Genomic DNA, 15,615 nt, shown 5'->3' on the forward strand with positions numbered 1-15,615 from the left:
CAGGAGAGCTAGAGAAGACTGACAGCTCAAAGCTCCAGGAATGTGTACACTTCTAGGCTCATTTCTCTTTTTGTCACAGCAAGCCCTCCGGAGGGGCAGCTGAAGGGAACACCCTTTTACGCTTCCCAAAGGGGGAGGGCAGAGCGACGCTTGGGCGCCCGTACCCATGGGTTCCAGGGGTTTCCTCCACAGAATTATAGATGATGGGCTCACGCCAAACTATGAGTCAGAGGATCACACTGAAAACACCTAAGGTCTCTGGGGGAAATTCTAGGTGTTAAATCACACAGAAGAATGGAAAAAGGTCTCATTGGTTCAAAGCAATGCATCTTCAAGCCCTTACAGTTCTTTCTTTAGTGGGAGCAATCGGGGCTAGCCTCCTCGGTCAGGGATAAACCACTCAGCTTCTTTCCCTTAGGTTTTTTTGTGCCTGGAGAGAGTGAGGCTTATAAAGCCTGCTGGGCTTCTAAACTAAGCCTGATTATCTAATTTTCACCTGGAGAAAGAAAGCGGTTTTGCAATCTCTCATCTCCAAGGAGAGAAAACGCCAAATCCCCTCTCCGGGTTCTCTGAGGGCTCATGTAGGCATAATAGCTTGGAAAGGTCTAAACAGTCCCTGTTTCTTAAAAGGGATGCTGGGTGTGTGGTTAAGGGGGAAATGACCAAGACACTGACACCATGAGGAGAAGAGAAACAGAGATGGGGAACGGGGGAGGGGGACAGCTGCTATAGCTCTAGGCCTGTGCTTCTCAAACTTGAGTAACACAATCGCCAGGAAGGCTTGTTAAAACAGATTCCTGGGCACTAGTCCAGAGTTTCTGATTTACTAGATCAGCGGCAGGACCCTAAACTGCATTTCCACGTCCCTAAGTGATGCCAAATGCAGATAATGACCTGCTATCACACTTTGAGAACCACTGCTCAAAGTCACTGCTTCAGCCCTCACCTACTATTCTTGGAGTTCCATCCAGTCAGCTCCTCAAAATGAAAAGATGTGTAAGTGTGTGTGCTTACAGACAAGGGGCTCAGTTAGATATTTCCCCACCGTCTGCCCCCCAGCTTCCACTTCCGCCCAGACCAGCGTGCAGCAATGCTGACGGGATGCATGGTGGCCGATGCCAGTAGCACGGTCCAGTGGGAACGTCTGGAAGACCTTTCAGTTGATTCTAGTCACATGGCCAGCACCCTTGGCTGCAGAGCGTGCTGGCCAAGTGCACACGTGGCACACAGAGGAAGAGCTTTCTCCTCTGAGGATTGGACCCTCCAACAAGGACACTAGTTTTGCTACTATCTCTTGTCAAAAAAAAAAAGAAGGAAATTCATAAATGTGTAAGGGCATTTGGCAAAGGTCTGCATTGGCCACGTGCAGGAGGAAAGTTTATATTTTTACAGAGAAGCCTTAGGGAAAGATGACTAAACTGTCCAGTTCACTGAAGGGTGTTAGAGAAATACCCTGTCTATGAGCAAAAATTTGGAGCTCATCTTTTCTTCTTTCTTCCCTTTCTTTCTTTTCTTCCTTCCTTCCTTTTGTTAACACTTACATATTATTTACCACAGGTCATGCACTGTCCTAAATACTTTACATATATTAACTCATTTAATCCTCAACATTCTTTAAGATAGGCATACTTTTTTTTTAACATTTATTTTGGAGAGACAGAGCATGAGTTGGGGAGGGGCAGAGAGCAAAGGAGACAAAGAATCCCAAGCAGGCTGCAGGTTCTGAGCTGCCAGCACAGGGCCTGATGCGGGGCTCAAACCCATGAACTGTGAGATCATGACCTGAGCTGAAGTCAGATGCTCAACGGACTGAGCCACCGAGGTGCCCCATAAGATAGATATATTTTAATTCCCACTTTACAGTTAAGGAAACTGAGGCATGGGGTTAAATAACATGGCCAAAGTCACCCTGCTAATAAGTTGTAGTGCCAAGATTTCAATCCAAGGCCATGTCATTTCTGATTTGTTTCCACCAATGACCAACCTTGTGCATGTTACATTGGTAATTATCATCACCTGTTTCACTGAATCCCATTTTCTGACTTTGTTCTCATATTATCAGAGTATATATACCCCATTCACTGACCAACATGCAAAGCTCTGGATCCTGCTTTTCAGAGTTAAAAAAAAAAAAAAGAGACTCAAGTACTGTATACAGGGAAGATAGGGATAGCATTTCCTCACTGTGGAAAGCTCAGATTCATAATTTCTAAGGTGTGTCTTATTTCAACACACAAAGGGAAGGCAGACCAGATGCTGGGACCACATGATGCCAGAAGACAAGACTACTGCAGCTCAACAACAAAACTGTTTTAGGGGCACCTGGCATTAACAGCAGGCATTCTGGAACATCTGAGTTTGAGATTCTTCAAACAGCAATAGCCTTATTTCTTTGTATGACAGGGAAAACTACCTGACAGTGAATTAGTGAATTTAGCTTGGTTCTTTGCAATAATTGATTCTTTCAGCTTTCCTTCTGACTCCCCATTTCAGTAATTTCCCCTCAGCTGTTAAAAAAAAAAAAAAAAGGAAACAAAGCAGGGAGTCTGAGTGGCTCAGTTGGTTAAGCATCTGGCTTCGGCTCAGGTCATGATCTTGCGGTTTGTGAGTTCAAGACCTGCACTGGGCTCTTCACTGACAGCGCAGAGCCTGCTTTGGATCCTGTCTCCTCTCTATCTGCCCCTCCCCTGCTCTCTCTCTCTCTCTAAATATTTTTTTAATGTTTTATTTATTTCTGAGAGAGAGAGAGAAAGAGGGGGACAGTGAGAGCCGGAGAGGGTCAGAGAGAGAGGGAGATACAGAATCTGAAACAGGCTCCAGGCTCTGAACTGGCTGTCAGCACAGAGCCTGACACGGGGCTCGAACCCACGAACCGTGAGATCATCACCTGAGCCTAAGTCGGACGCTTAACCGACTAAGCCACCCAAACGTCCCTGCTCTCTCTCTCTCTAAAATAAGCATTAAAAAAAAATTTTTTTTTAAAGGAAACAAAGCCCATCTAACAGTGTGCCAAAGCATTTTGAAATACCACTGATCTTCCCCTTTAGACTGAAAGCAAAGCAAAGCCTTTTTTCACAATCAGACTTGAATGGCTTCTCAAAAGTTCAACATTAAGTTAGTTAGTAGCATTTAATTTTAAGGTTACTAACATATGATACATCTACTTATGGTAGCTCTTTAATTCCCGCCAATTTTTTTTTGTCCCTTAGTAGAAAAAGGAACTTTTATGACCATGCCATGAGATCTGCTTCTATTCAAGCTCAATTATACAGGATTGAGCCATATGAAATTGCTACTTTGTAGGTTAAAAATGATCAAGTATCAGTAATCTTATATGGTTCAACCTAATATAAATACACATGATAATATCTGCCATGTGCAACATTATACTAAATGAGATAAGCCAAACACAGGAGAAAAAAGTACATTATCTCACTTATATAGGGATATAAAAAAGTCAAATATATAGAAGCAGAAAGTATAACAGTGGTTACCAGGAACAGGAAAGTGGGGAAATGGGGAGATATTGGGAACGAAATTGCAGTTATGAATAATGAATAAGTCTAGACAGCTAATGTACAGCATGATGCCTATAGTTAATAATACTGTATTGAATAACGGGAATTTACTGCAAAAGGTGCTGTCATCACACACATAGAAATAGTAACCATGTGAGGAAATGATATGTTAATTAGCTTGGTGATAGTAATAATTTCACTATGTATATTCAATTATCATGTTGTACACTTTATTTTTGTGTGTGTTATATACTTCACAATTTTTATTTAAAAATAAAAAATTTTAAAATACGTGATTTTTTAAAAAAGATTAAATAAATACACATGATCTATAAAGCAATACACTCCTCTTTCATTTTTCCTGGTCATTGTAACAATAATAACAGAAAATTCTCTAAAGGTTCCTAGTTACCTATACGATACACATCTAATATAGATTTTAGAAATTATGGGATAGCAGAGAATAAATGGTGGCAACGGAGGGGCACCTGGGTGGCTCGGGCGGTTAAGCATCTGACTCTTGATTTCAGCTCAGGACGATCTCATGATGGGATCGAGCCCCAGGTCAGCCTCTGTGCTGACAGCATGGAACCTGCTTGGAATTCTCTCTGTCCCTCACTCTCTGCCCCTCCCTCCCCCGACTAGTGCTCTCTCTTTCTCTCAAATAAATAAACTTTTAAAAAATGGTGGCAAGGGAGCATTCATGGAAAAATAGAACAAATTATATATTCAGAGCTTGAACATAATTACATAAAACATGAAAAGCTGCCCCTGAGGTTATTCCAAAACACATGGTTCAAAGAACTGAGGGTACTCTTGGCCAAAGAACTTTTCCTTTTCATTTTACTAGTAAGTTATAATTTTTGGTTTGTCTTTCAACTAGGGTACAGAACAAATAGGAATATATTTATTTTAAAAAACTGCCATGTCCCCCAATATAATCGTTGGTACTCAACTGTATTTGTGGGGGCCTGAGAGTATTTCTCTCCATTGTTTCATGTTTTGTATGACTTGCTTCCTTGCATGTTATTGGCATTGTCATCCCTATTGGCTCTAAGATCCTTTCAACGGGGAATATTATTAGGTTTGTGCAACTTTGAGGGAGTAAGTCATAACTAAAATATGCAGTAGATGTACTTAATGTTATAGGTAGAAGGAAAGAGCCAGCAGTATTCTTACCATAGGGATCTATATTTAGATATTTAGTAAGCATTCAGCACATTTAATTTATCCACCATAAATCAAACTAGACCAGTAATCCCAACTGTGGTTTAAAGAATGTTAAAATTGAAAATACTTGTGGGATACAGTTAAGCCAGTCCTCAGAGGAAAATGTATACCTTTAAATGCTTGTATGAGAAAATAAGAGAAGCTAAAAGTTGTTGACCTAAGCATCTAGCTAAAGAAATTTTTAAAAATACAACAAAAAATAATGAAAAAATACAACAAAATAAACACAAAGAAAGTAAAAGGAAGGAAGTGATAAAGAAAAAATAAATCAATTAACTAGAAAACACAAATATAATCAAAGGGATTTCTCAAAAGCCAAAAGTTGGGTATTTAAAAACACTATTAAAATTGACAGCCTCTGGAAAGATGGATTAAGGAAAAGAAAAAAATAAAGAAGATAGATGTAAATAAATAAACATTTTACAAGATAAAATATTATAAACAATATTATGCCATTTAATTAGGAAACATATAATGAAATAATTCATGGAAATTTTAACTTAAAATTTAAGAAGAAACAAAAAATTGGGAAAATCCCATTTTTAAAAAATAATTTAATCAGATTAAAATATCTTCACACACACAAGCCAACACAGACAGATATAATTTTCCAGACTTTAAAGAACCAAGGTTATTCCAATCTTATACAAATTCTTCCAGTTATAAAAAGAGAAGCAACATTCTCTTACCCATTTAATGAGGCTGATATAATTGAGACGGTAAAGGTTTACAAGGACAGTAAAAGAAAGGAAAAAAGAGTAATCTTGCCCATAAACATAGATACAAAAACCCTAAGCAAAATACTACCAAACAAAATTCGTAAGTGCTAAGAGTGGAACAAAAAATACAACCCAATTATGTGGTCTGCAAGAGTCTCAGTTTATTTATTTGTTTTTATTTTTAAAAAATTTAAGTAATCTCCACACTCAATGTGGGGCTTGAACTCACAACCCTGAGATCAAGAGTCACTTGCTCCATCCAGGCACCCCAAGAAACCCACTTTAAATATAAATTTCAAATAAACAAACAAATAAATAAATAAATATTTCATAAGGGAATTTTTTTAATGACCAAGTTGGGTTTATACACGAATGGTTTAATATTAGAAAATCCAGGGATGCCTGGGTGGCTCAGTTGGTTGAGCATCCGACTTTGATCCAGGTCATGATCTCACAGTTCCTGAGTTTGAGCCCCACATCATGCTCTGTGCTGACAACTTAGAGCCTGGAGCCTGCTTCAGATTTGTGTCTCCCTCTCTCTCTGCCCCTTCTTTCCTGCTCATGCTGTTTGTCTGTCTCTCAAAAATGAATACATTTAAAAAAATTTTTTAAAGAAAATCCATGCACAGTTTATCAGACTAACATATTAAAGGAGAAAAACCATATGATCTTCTCAATACATGCAGAAATGGTATTTGAGGGCCACCTGGCTGGCTTAGTTGGTAGAGCATGTGACTCTTGATCTTGGGGTTGTAAACTTAAGTCCCTTGTTGCATGTAGAGATTACTTAAATATAAAATCTTAAAAAAAAAAAAAAGATAAATTACTGAAGACCATCAAAGAAGCTCTAAGCAAAAGGGGATATATGTCACGTTCATTTTTTTTTTTAATTTTATTTATTTTTAAGTGAGAGAGTGGCTCGTGAGCAGGGGAGAGAGGCAGAGGAAAGGAGAGAGAATGTCAAGCAGGAGGGGCACCTGGGTGACTCGGTCAGTTAAGGGTCTGCCTTTGGCTAAGATCATGATCTCGCGGTCCATGAGTTTGAGCCCCACATCAGGTAGCGGGCAGGGCAGAGCCTGCTTTGGGTCCTCTGTATCCTTCTCTCTCTGCCCCTTCCCCCACTCACTCTCTCTCAAAAATAAACATAAAAGGGGCACCTGGGTGGCTTAGTCGGTTAAGCGTCCGACTTTCGCTTAGGTCATGATCTCGCGGTTCGTGGGTTCGAGCCCCGCGTCGGGCTCTGTGCTGACTGCCAGCTCGGAGGCTGGAGCCTGTTTCAGCCTGTAACTCCCTCTCTCTCTGACCCTCCCTTGCTCACGCTGTCTCTCTCTCTCTCTCCTAGAAATAAAATAAAAACATTAATAAATAAATAAATAAATAAATAAACATAAAAAAAATAATAATCTCAAGCAGACTCCACTCTTAGTGCAGAGCCCAATGCAGCACTTGATCCTGTGACCATGAAATTGTGACCTGAGCTGAAATCAAGTCGGACGCTCAACCATCCGAGATAGATACCCAAGCACTCCTTTCATGTTCATTTTATTCAAAAACGCAAGATTATAAAAATATTGATTAGTTATAAGCTAACTCAAATGGAAGAAGACAGATAAGGTAGTGTTAAAAGATTAAAGTGAGGGCCCTGTCCAGCAGCGGAGGAAACCCCTCTCAGTGCTGCCAACGCCCTGGCGGAGAAGCTGAGGTCATCATTGAATCTGAAATATTTAAAGTGGATACAAAACTGTTTTGGCAACGCAGACAATTAAGTGTACTTTTGGGCTAGGGGGCTGTTGGTAAAACAGGTCTCTTGCTATCCTACACAACAAGCAAATTTCCATCGGAGTGTGCACCGACTGTTTTTGACAGTCACAGTTATGATTGGTGGAGAGCCATATACTCTTGGACTTTTTGATACTGCAGGGCAAGATGGTGACAGATTACGACCGCTGAGTTATCCGCAAACAGATGTGTATCTAGTCTGCTTTTCATCGGTGTCTCCATCCTCATTTGAAAATGTGAAGGAGGAGTAGGTGCCTGAGATAACTCACCACTGTCCAAAGACTCCTTTCTCACTTGCTGGGACGCAAACGGATGTCCGAGATGACCCCTCTACGACTGAGAAACTTGCCAAGAACAAACAGAAGCCTATCACTCCAGAGGCTGCTGAAAAGCTGGCCTGGGACCTGAAGGTGGTCAAGTACGTGGAGTGTTCTGCACTCATACAGAAGGGCCTAAGGAATGTATGTGACGAAGAAGCCATACTGGCTGCCCTGGGGCCTCAAGGACCGAAGAAGGCCCGCAGGCGCGTGCTGCTAGGAACATCACCAGAGCGTCCCGCACAGTGGGGTCAGCATCGTACTAAAAGCAATGTTCAATCAAACTAAAGATTAGAAATTAAAATCCGTTTTTGCAGTAATGACAAATGCCCTGCACCTAGCCACACGCACTCGTGTGGGACAAGGCCCATAGGTGTGGTCCCCTTGCCCTTCTCAGTGCTCGTTAGCTTGAGTAATTGTGTATGGTCAGAAAAGTGGTTAGTGCTAGTTTTTGTTTTGTCAAAAAAAATTTCTGTTTAAAAGCAAGACATGCTGGGGATGACTCTGTCCGACTCATTGGGGTTGTTGAAGCTGCTCCTGGGGCTCCATCCACTCTGGACAATAATCTGGGACATTTAGGGGGTTTTTCTGTGTTTGTTTTTGGGTTTTTTTTTTGGGGGGGGGAGTGTGTGTGGAGTTTGTTTTTATTTAGTCATTTAGTAACCACTGGACAGCCCTTAAGGGGAGGAGGAAGATGGATTGACTCCACATTCCACTTCCTAGATAGAGTTTAGAACACTTGTTCCCCACCTGGCACTGTTGGGAAGGAGTACAGTAAATGCCTCATTTAGTAACATACTCCTTTCTGAGGGTTGCCTTTTTTCCCCACCCTTGAGTAGGTCCTGTACTTGATGGAACTCATGAAAGCGGGTGGAGCCTGTCTTGCCCCTCCTCTTTTCTAGGACACACTCTATATGTGACTGTGACTTTCAAGGAAATCTGCTTGCCATTTGCTGATTTTTTTTTTTGAGGTTAATTTCTAACTTCTTTTACTGATAAGTGAAGAAAAGTATTGCATGTTTTGAAATACACCAAGTGACTGGAGTACGTAATGAAAAAACATTTTTCCCTATCAAAATAAAATAAAATAAAATAATATAAAATAAAATAAAAGATAGAGTGAGGCATATTAAAAATTTGAAGAGTTTCTTTGAGCAAAAAATTGACATGAATTGGACGACACCAAAATGCAAGCGGTTATGAACCCTCCATTGGCAGCAGCTCAGGGAGAGGTGTGTAGAGGAAATGGGAGAACCAAAGGAAGGAAATAATCAATTGGCTATAACTTAGAGCCTAGTTGGCTGTTTGTGACTGGTTGTCCTTAGTGTTTTGATTTCATAACCATGAGGCATTTACAGACTTAGATTTTGTTTTGCTCATGTAGGTAGCAATGGCATTAGACCCATATGGACTCTTCATTTAATTAATCTAACAGTAAGTGATGGAGTAAGGGGGGAGGTGGCAGGGATTATCCTACCAAATATCAAAACTTATCACACAGCTATTATATTAAGACTGTGGAAAAAGAAAAAAGAAAAAAAGATTGTGTCGTATTGGTAGAGAGACCAATGGAAAATAACAGAACTTACCAACACACACACACACACACACACACACACACACACACACACACGACATATGACAGAGGTGTCATTCAGGTCACTGATGAAAGACCATCTAGATAACTGGTAATCTTTATGGGGGGGAGGGGATGAAATTGAATTCTTCCTTCACACCACACATAAAAAACAGTCCAAAATGGAATAGACTTAAATATGAAAGATAAAACTCTAGAACTATTGGAAGAAATTTTAAGAGGACACTTTTCATGACTTTCAACGTTGGGAAAGACTTCTGGTTTTTTTTGGGGTGCCTGGGTGGCTTAGTCGGTTAAGCGTCTGACTTTCGCTTAGGTCATGATCTCGCGGTTCGTGGGTTCGAGCCCCGCGTCGGGCTCTGTGCTGACTGCCAGTTCAGAGCCTGGAGCCTATTTCAGAGTCTGTATCTCCCTCTCTCTCTGACCCTCCCCTGCTCACGCTGTCTCTCTCTCTCTCTCCTAGAAATAAATAAAAATTGAAAAAAAATGCTCTTAAAAAAAAGACTTCTGGTTTTTTTTTTTTTAGAAAAAAATTTTTATTTGTTATTTTTTTAGGGAAGCTCCATGCCTAATGTGGGGCTTGAACTCATGACCCTGAGATCAAGAGTTGTACATTCCACAAACTGAGCCAGGCCGGCACCCCGGGAAAGATTTCTTAAACAAAATTACAATGTGTTAACCGTTAATAATAAGACTGATAGATTCAATTATGAAGGCCATCACATGGCCACCCCAAAATGTGCCACTTTGGCATAAGCGTTATTTTGGTCAGAAGGCAACTGAGAAATAGCAGCACAGGATAAGCTTTCCACCCTCCTGCTTTCTGCCTAAAAGTAGGCTATAAGTTTTCCTTTATCACTGTGCTCCCCGTCTCGTCTCCCATACCAGGAGAAAGAGAACTGCCAGAGACACTCTTAACACCCCTAGACTGCCTGAGATTGAGTCTGCATAACCGACATTACCAAAATAGCCCTTCTCTTCAATTAGTTTTCCCCATGTATTTATTTACCTTCCTGCAATTTACCACCCCTAGAAGCCCAAGCCATTTTCCTTCTCTACAACTTATCACCCTTTGTTAAGACAGTGTACAATCCCCTACTTTTAACCACCCTTTTGAGCTGCTCATCACTGAGTTCTACTGTGTGCATGCACTTTGCACACATAAACTCTGGGTTTTTTCTCCCATTAATCTGTCTTTTGTCACTTTAATTTGCAAGATCCCAGTTACTAAACATAAGAGGATAAAGGAAAGAGATTTTTTCCCTCCCCTATAATTACATTAAGAATAAGAAGTTCTTGGGGTGGCTCAGTTGGGGGAACATACGACTCTTGATCTCGGGATTACAGATTTGAGCCTCAATTTGGGTGTAGAGATTACCTAAATATCAAAATCTTTAAAAAAGTGGGCAAAACAGATGAAGAGGAAACAAAAACTGCTAACAAGCAAGTGAAAAAATGTTCAACTTCATGAGTAATCTGAGAAATGCAGATTAACAGCACAAGACACCATTCCACACCACTAGATTTGTAAAAATTAAGCAGCATGGCAGTGTAAAGATGTACTTGCTGGCAAATATGAGCCAAATGGAAAGTATCACATACTGCTTGGTCAGATAATAATCATTTTGGAAAATAGTTTGGCTATCTTATAAGGCTAGGCATATGCATACTCCAAATTACAGTAATTTTACTCTTTAATGGATACCCTCTGAGAAATTTTGGCTTAAATATATTTGAAAGATAGTTCATAAATATATTTTCCAATATAGTAAAAAACATTAATATATATTAATAAATAACATTAAATATATATTATATATATAAATATGTGTGTGTATATATATATATAATAAAAACGGGGGGGAGGGCTGGGTGGCTCAGTCAGTTAAGTATCCAGCTCTTGATTTTGACTCAGTTCATGATCTCATAGTTCATGAGATTGAGCCCCACATCCAGCTCTGCACCGACAGCATGGAGTCTGCTTGGGATTCTCTCTCTCCCCTTCTCTCTGCCTCTTCCCTGCTCACACATGCACATATGCTCGCTCACTCTGTCTCTCTCTCAAAATAAATAAATGCTTTAAAAAGACAAAACAAAACAAAACACACACACACACAAATAGAAAGTAGTCATAGTCCATCAACAGAAGAATAAAAAATAAACTATGGTAGGTGCGCCTGGGTGGCTCAGTTGGTTTGGTGTCCGACTTCAGCTCAGGTCATGCTCTTGCTGTCCATGAGTTTGAGCCCCACATCAGGCTCTGTGTTGACAGCTCGGAGCCTGGAGCCTGCTTCGGATTCTGTGTCTCCCTCTTTCTCAGTCCCTCCCCCACTCATCTCTGTCTCTCTCTGTCTCTCAAAAAATGAATAAACGTTAAAAAAAACAAACTATGGTAAACGGGTGAGGGGAGTGGGAGATATGGGCTTCCAGTTACGAAATGAGTAAGTCATGGGGATGAAAGGCACAGCACAGGGAATATAGTCAGTGGTACTGTAACAGTGCTGAATGGTGACAGATGGCGGCTACACTTGTGGTGAGCAAAGCATAACATACAGAGAAGTTGAATCACTCTATTATACACCTGAAACTAATGTAGCATGTGTGTCAACTGTATTTCAATTAGAGGGGCACCTGGGTAGCCCAGTCAGTTGAGTGTCCAACTCTTGGTTTCAGCTTGGGTCATGATCTCACGGTTCATGAGTTCAAGCCTTCAAGCCCTGCATCAGATTCTGCACTGACAGCACGGAGCCCGCTTGGGATTCTCTCCCTCCCTCTGCCCCTCCCCTGCTCGTACACACTTGCTCTCTCCCTCTCTCAAAAATAAATAAACCTTGGGGCACCTGGGTGGCTTAGTCCCTTAAGCGTCCGACTTTCGCTTAGGTCATGATCTCGCGGTTCGTGGGTTCGAACCCCACGTCGGGCTCTGTGCTGACTGCCAGCTCAGAGCCTGGAGCCTGTTTCGGAGTCTGTGTCTCCCTCTCTCTCTGACCCTCCCCTGCTCATGCTGTCTCTCTCTCTCCTAGAAATAAATAAAAATATTTTTAAAAATAAATAAATAAATAAACCTAAAAAAATTAAATAGATATATATATTACAGGTCAGCTGCAAGTTTTGAAGATGCCGCCCAAAGGAAAAAGTGGTTCTAGGAAAGGGTGGGAAGGGGAAGCAGCCTCTGGGAGTGGCCATTCTGACAAAGAAGGCTCTGGGTCCCAAAGGTGGTGGCAGTGCAATAAAGGTCAGACATGTTCTATGTGAAAAACATGGGAAAATCATGGAAGCCAAGGAAAAGTTAAAGTCTGGAATCAAAGAAGTGGCTGCACAGTATAGTTGAGGTAAAGCCAGGCAAGGGGGTGAAAGGGGTTGGATGACCAGAGGGTCCATGATGGAACCATTTCAAGAAGCAGTATTGCCTTGCCTGACACTGAGCTAGATAAGCCTGTGTTTATAGACCCTGCAAGTAAAACAGAATTTGGATATCATATGATTATGATTGAAGGGAGAAAATAAAATTGTACGAAAGACTGAAGAAATATACATATTGGCCAAAAAATAAAATTGTTCAAAAGAGACAAAACAGAATAATTTTTCTTCTGAAATAAACAGGAAGAACAAATTATGGTATCCCTACACTCTGGAATACTATGAGCAGTAAACGAAATAGATGAACTATAACTCACCAGCTACAGATAAGTGAATCTTGGAACTCTATCACTGAGTGAAAGTATGAGTCATCAACAGAAACTGTACTCATCGGAATGATCTATAACGTGACATCATTTATATACATTTCAAGAACAAAACGAGTCAATATATTATTTAGGGAAACATGTGCATGTGATTTTTCTTTTTAAAAAACTATTTTATAAGAATGCAAGGGCATCCATCATAAACCCAAATTGGGAGCATGGTTAAACCAGCAAATTAGAGAAGAGAAAAATCTGAATAGCCAATGATTATGTAAAAAGATACTCAATCTCATCACAATCAGGGAAAATTTACAAAGTAAAACAAGGTGCTATTTTCCATTCATACGACTGACAATATTTAAAAATCTGATAATATGAACTATTAAGGAGAATGGGGAATATATGGCTTTCATGAGCTTGGGCAAATGTAAATTAGTAATGTGAATGTGAATGTGAATGTAAACTAGGCCATTTTTAGTAAGACTGAAGAAAAGCATACCTATACTAGGTCTGAGATTCCTATTCTAAGTAAACACCCTAGAGAAACTTTCACACAGTGATAGCCCCCAGAAATGCCATTGCTGCAATGTTTGACAGACCCTAATTGTTCTTTAGGAAGGAAACAAATAAACGGGGAATAATTTATATATGAATGGTATGAAGAAGCCCAAATGTATGTATAAACATGGAATGAATCTCAAAAGATAAAGTGAAGTGAAAAAAATATCACATTATTCTATTAAATTTTAAAAATTAAAAACAATGTCATGTATCTCATTACGTGACATAAGAACTTGTTATTTGTGTGTATTGCTTGTATGTAGGCAGAAATAATTTAAAGTTTTTATTTATTTATTTGGGGGCAAGGGAGGAGAAGAGAGGGGGGAGAGAGAGAATCCCAAGCAGGCTCTGCACTGTCAGCTCAATCTCACCATGAGTTCACGACCTGAGCCAAAATCAAGAGTCGGACACTTAAGTGACTCAGCCACCCAGGCGCCCCATGTAATGGATTGTTCTTGAAATATTTTTGGTGACTGATTAACGAGGTTTGGGATACACAGGGTGAGGCAGTGGAAAGGTAATTTTCTTCTCCAGCTCATTTTCCTCAACTTAACAAATAAGTAAGTAGTAAATACATTATGAGAGAAATTATAAGAAGATCAAGCCCATAACAATGTTTAGAGTGAGGCTGCCCCTCCTGCATTAAAAAAATAACTTTAAAAAAATACCTTAATGGGGCACCTGGGTGGCTCAGTCAGTTAAGCGTTTGACTTCGGCTCAAGTCATGATCTCATGGTTGGTGGGTTTGAGCCCGGCATCGGACTCTGTGCTGACAGAGCTGCTGCTTCTGTGTGTCTCTCTCTCAACCCCTCCCCTTCTCGTGCTCCGTCTCTCTCTCTCAAAAATGAATAAACATTAAAGAATAAATACATAAAAATATAAATAAATACCTTGAAATCATCTATGGGCCCCAACCCAAGGCTCCATCTGGTTTACTCATCTCTTTATGGACAATTAAGTATTTGAGCTTAATTAAAATTCTCATTTGTGATCTGAAATAGTGTAGCCCTGTTGACTGATAGGAACCTAGTCCGCCCCATGGTCTAACCTTGTGAAAACTACAGTCCCTATAAGGCACTACAGCAGGAGCTCCCGCCCAGGGGAAAAAAGAATGGGATGTTTCTTTTTTTTCTTTCTTTCTTTTTTAAAGTAGGCTCCAGGGCTTGAACTTACCACCCTGAGATCTCAAGAGTCACATGCCCTACCTACTGAGCCAGCCAGGTGCCCCAAGAATCAGGTGTTTCTGTGGGGAAAAAAATTACAAATCACAAACATGTGTACCCCCAACGCCCCATATACTACTTACTTGTTAATCTCACAGCATTTTTAAATACTAATTAGCATTTTAAGCTAAATACTAACTTGATTCATCTAATGAAATGTTACTTTTTTTAAAGGCCAGTGGCCAAGTTGATTCTATGTAACCCATTATCACTGTATTCTTTTATCCCTCTCGCAATCATGCATAATCATACAGCAATTTTGTCACTTTATAATAATACTGATTAACCCCTATTACTGGCAGATTTAACAATTTATCTGTAATCTTCTACAAATGACTGAAACTAGTAAATACTACTGTATATCACCCAAAATGTCAACATTATAAACTGAATTGACAGATGTATGAAGTTGTATCATTTCAACATTTGACACAATTTATAACTGCTTTTTCTTATTGTTCAAATGCATCCAAAAGCCACTGTGAAGCAGTGAGGAAGCAGTAGAATTTATAGTGCAGGAAACTTAGAGCTGGTGAGGATGGGGAAAACAAAGGGGGAAAATCACTATTTTTAATTTAACAGAGCATGTATCCCCATAAGCATTAATGTGTTGTCCCGTGGAAGTTCTCTGGTTTCTGGTTCATCTTTCTACATCCAAAAGGGCTGTTTCTACATGGCCCAAGGCTAAGCAGTATTTTCAGACCTTTGTTGGTTTTTTTTTTTTTAGCCATTTAATCAATCATCAACTGCATGACAGGTAAGCCTCACAGTTATGGCCCAGTTACCTTTTAAATCACTTTATTCTTGAAAGGATGTTCTGAACTTACCTTATTTTATCAGTAAATTCTGGCGGGTATGTACATTTTTCTGGAGACGTTATAACTCTCAAAGATGTTCAAAGGGGTTTGTGACCGCAGAAAATCCAAAGACGCTGCATTAAGATAAGCTCTCTTCGGCCACGTGGAAACAAACACGCGGCGCTGCC

General features: G+C 40.1%; 2 pseudogenes; both read left to right on the forward strand.

Annotated features, from left to right (window-relative positions):
- Positions 1 to 1,105: 1,105 nt before the first annotated feature.
- Positions 1,106 to 7,851, forward strand: LOC144244676 (cell division control protein 42 homolog pseudogene; annotated as a pseudogene).
- Positions 7,852 to 12,277: 4,426 nt separating this feature from the next.
- On the forward strand, positions 12,278 to 12,667 carry LOC144244719 (peptidyl-prolyl cis-trans isomerase NIMA-interacting 4 pseudogene; annotated as a pseudogene).
- The last annotated feature ends 2,948 nt before the right edge of the window (positions 12,668 to 15,615 follow it).

The sequence above is a fragment of the Crocuta crocuta genome, unplaced genomic scaffold, assembly GCF_008692635.1.
Source record: "Crocuta crocuta isolate KB4526 unplaced genomic scaffold, BGI_CrCroc_1.0 scaffold147, whole genome shotgun sequence".
In the NCBI taxonomy this organism is placed as follows: Eukaryota; Metazoa; Chordata; class Mammalia; order Carnivora; family Hyaenidae; genus Crocuta; species Crocuta crocuta.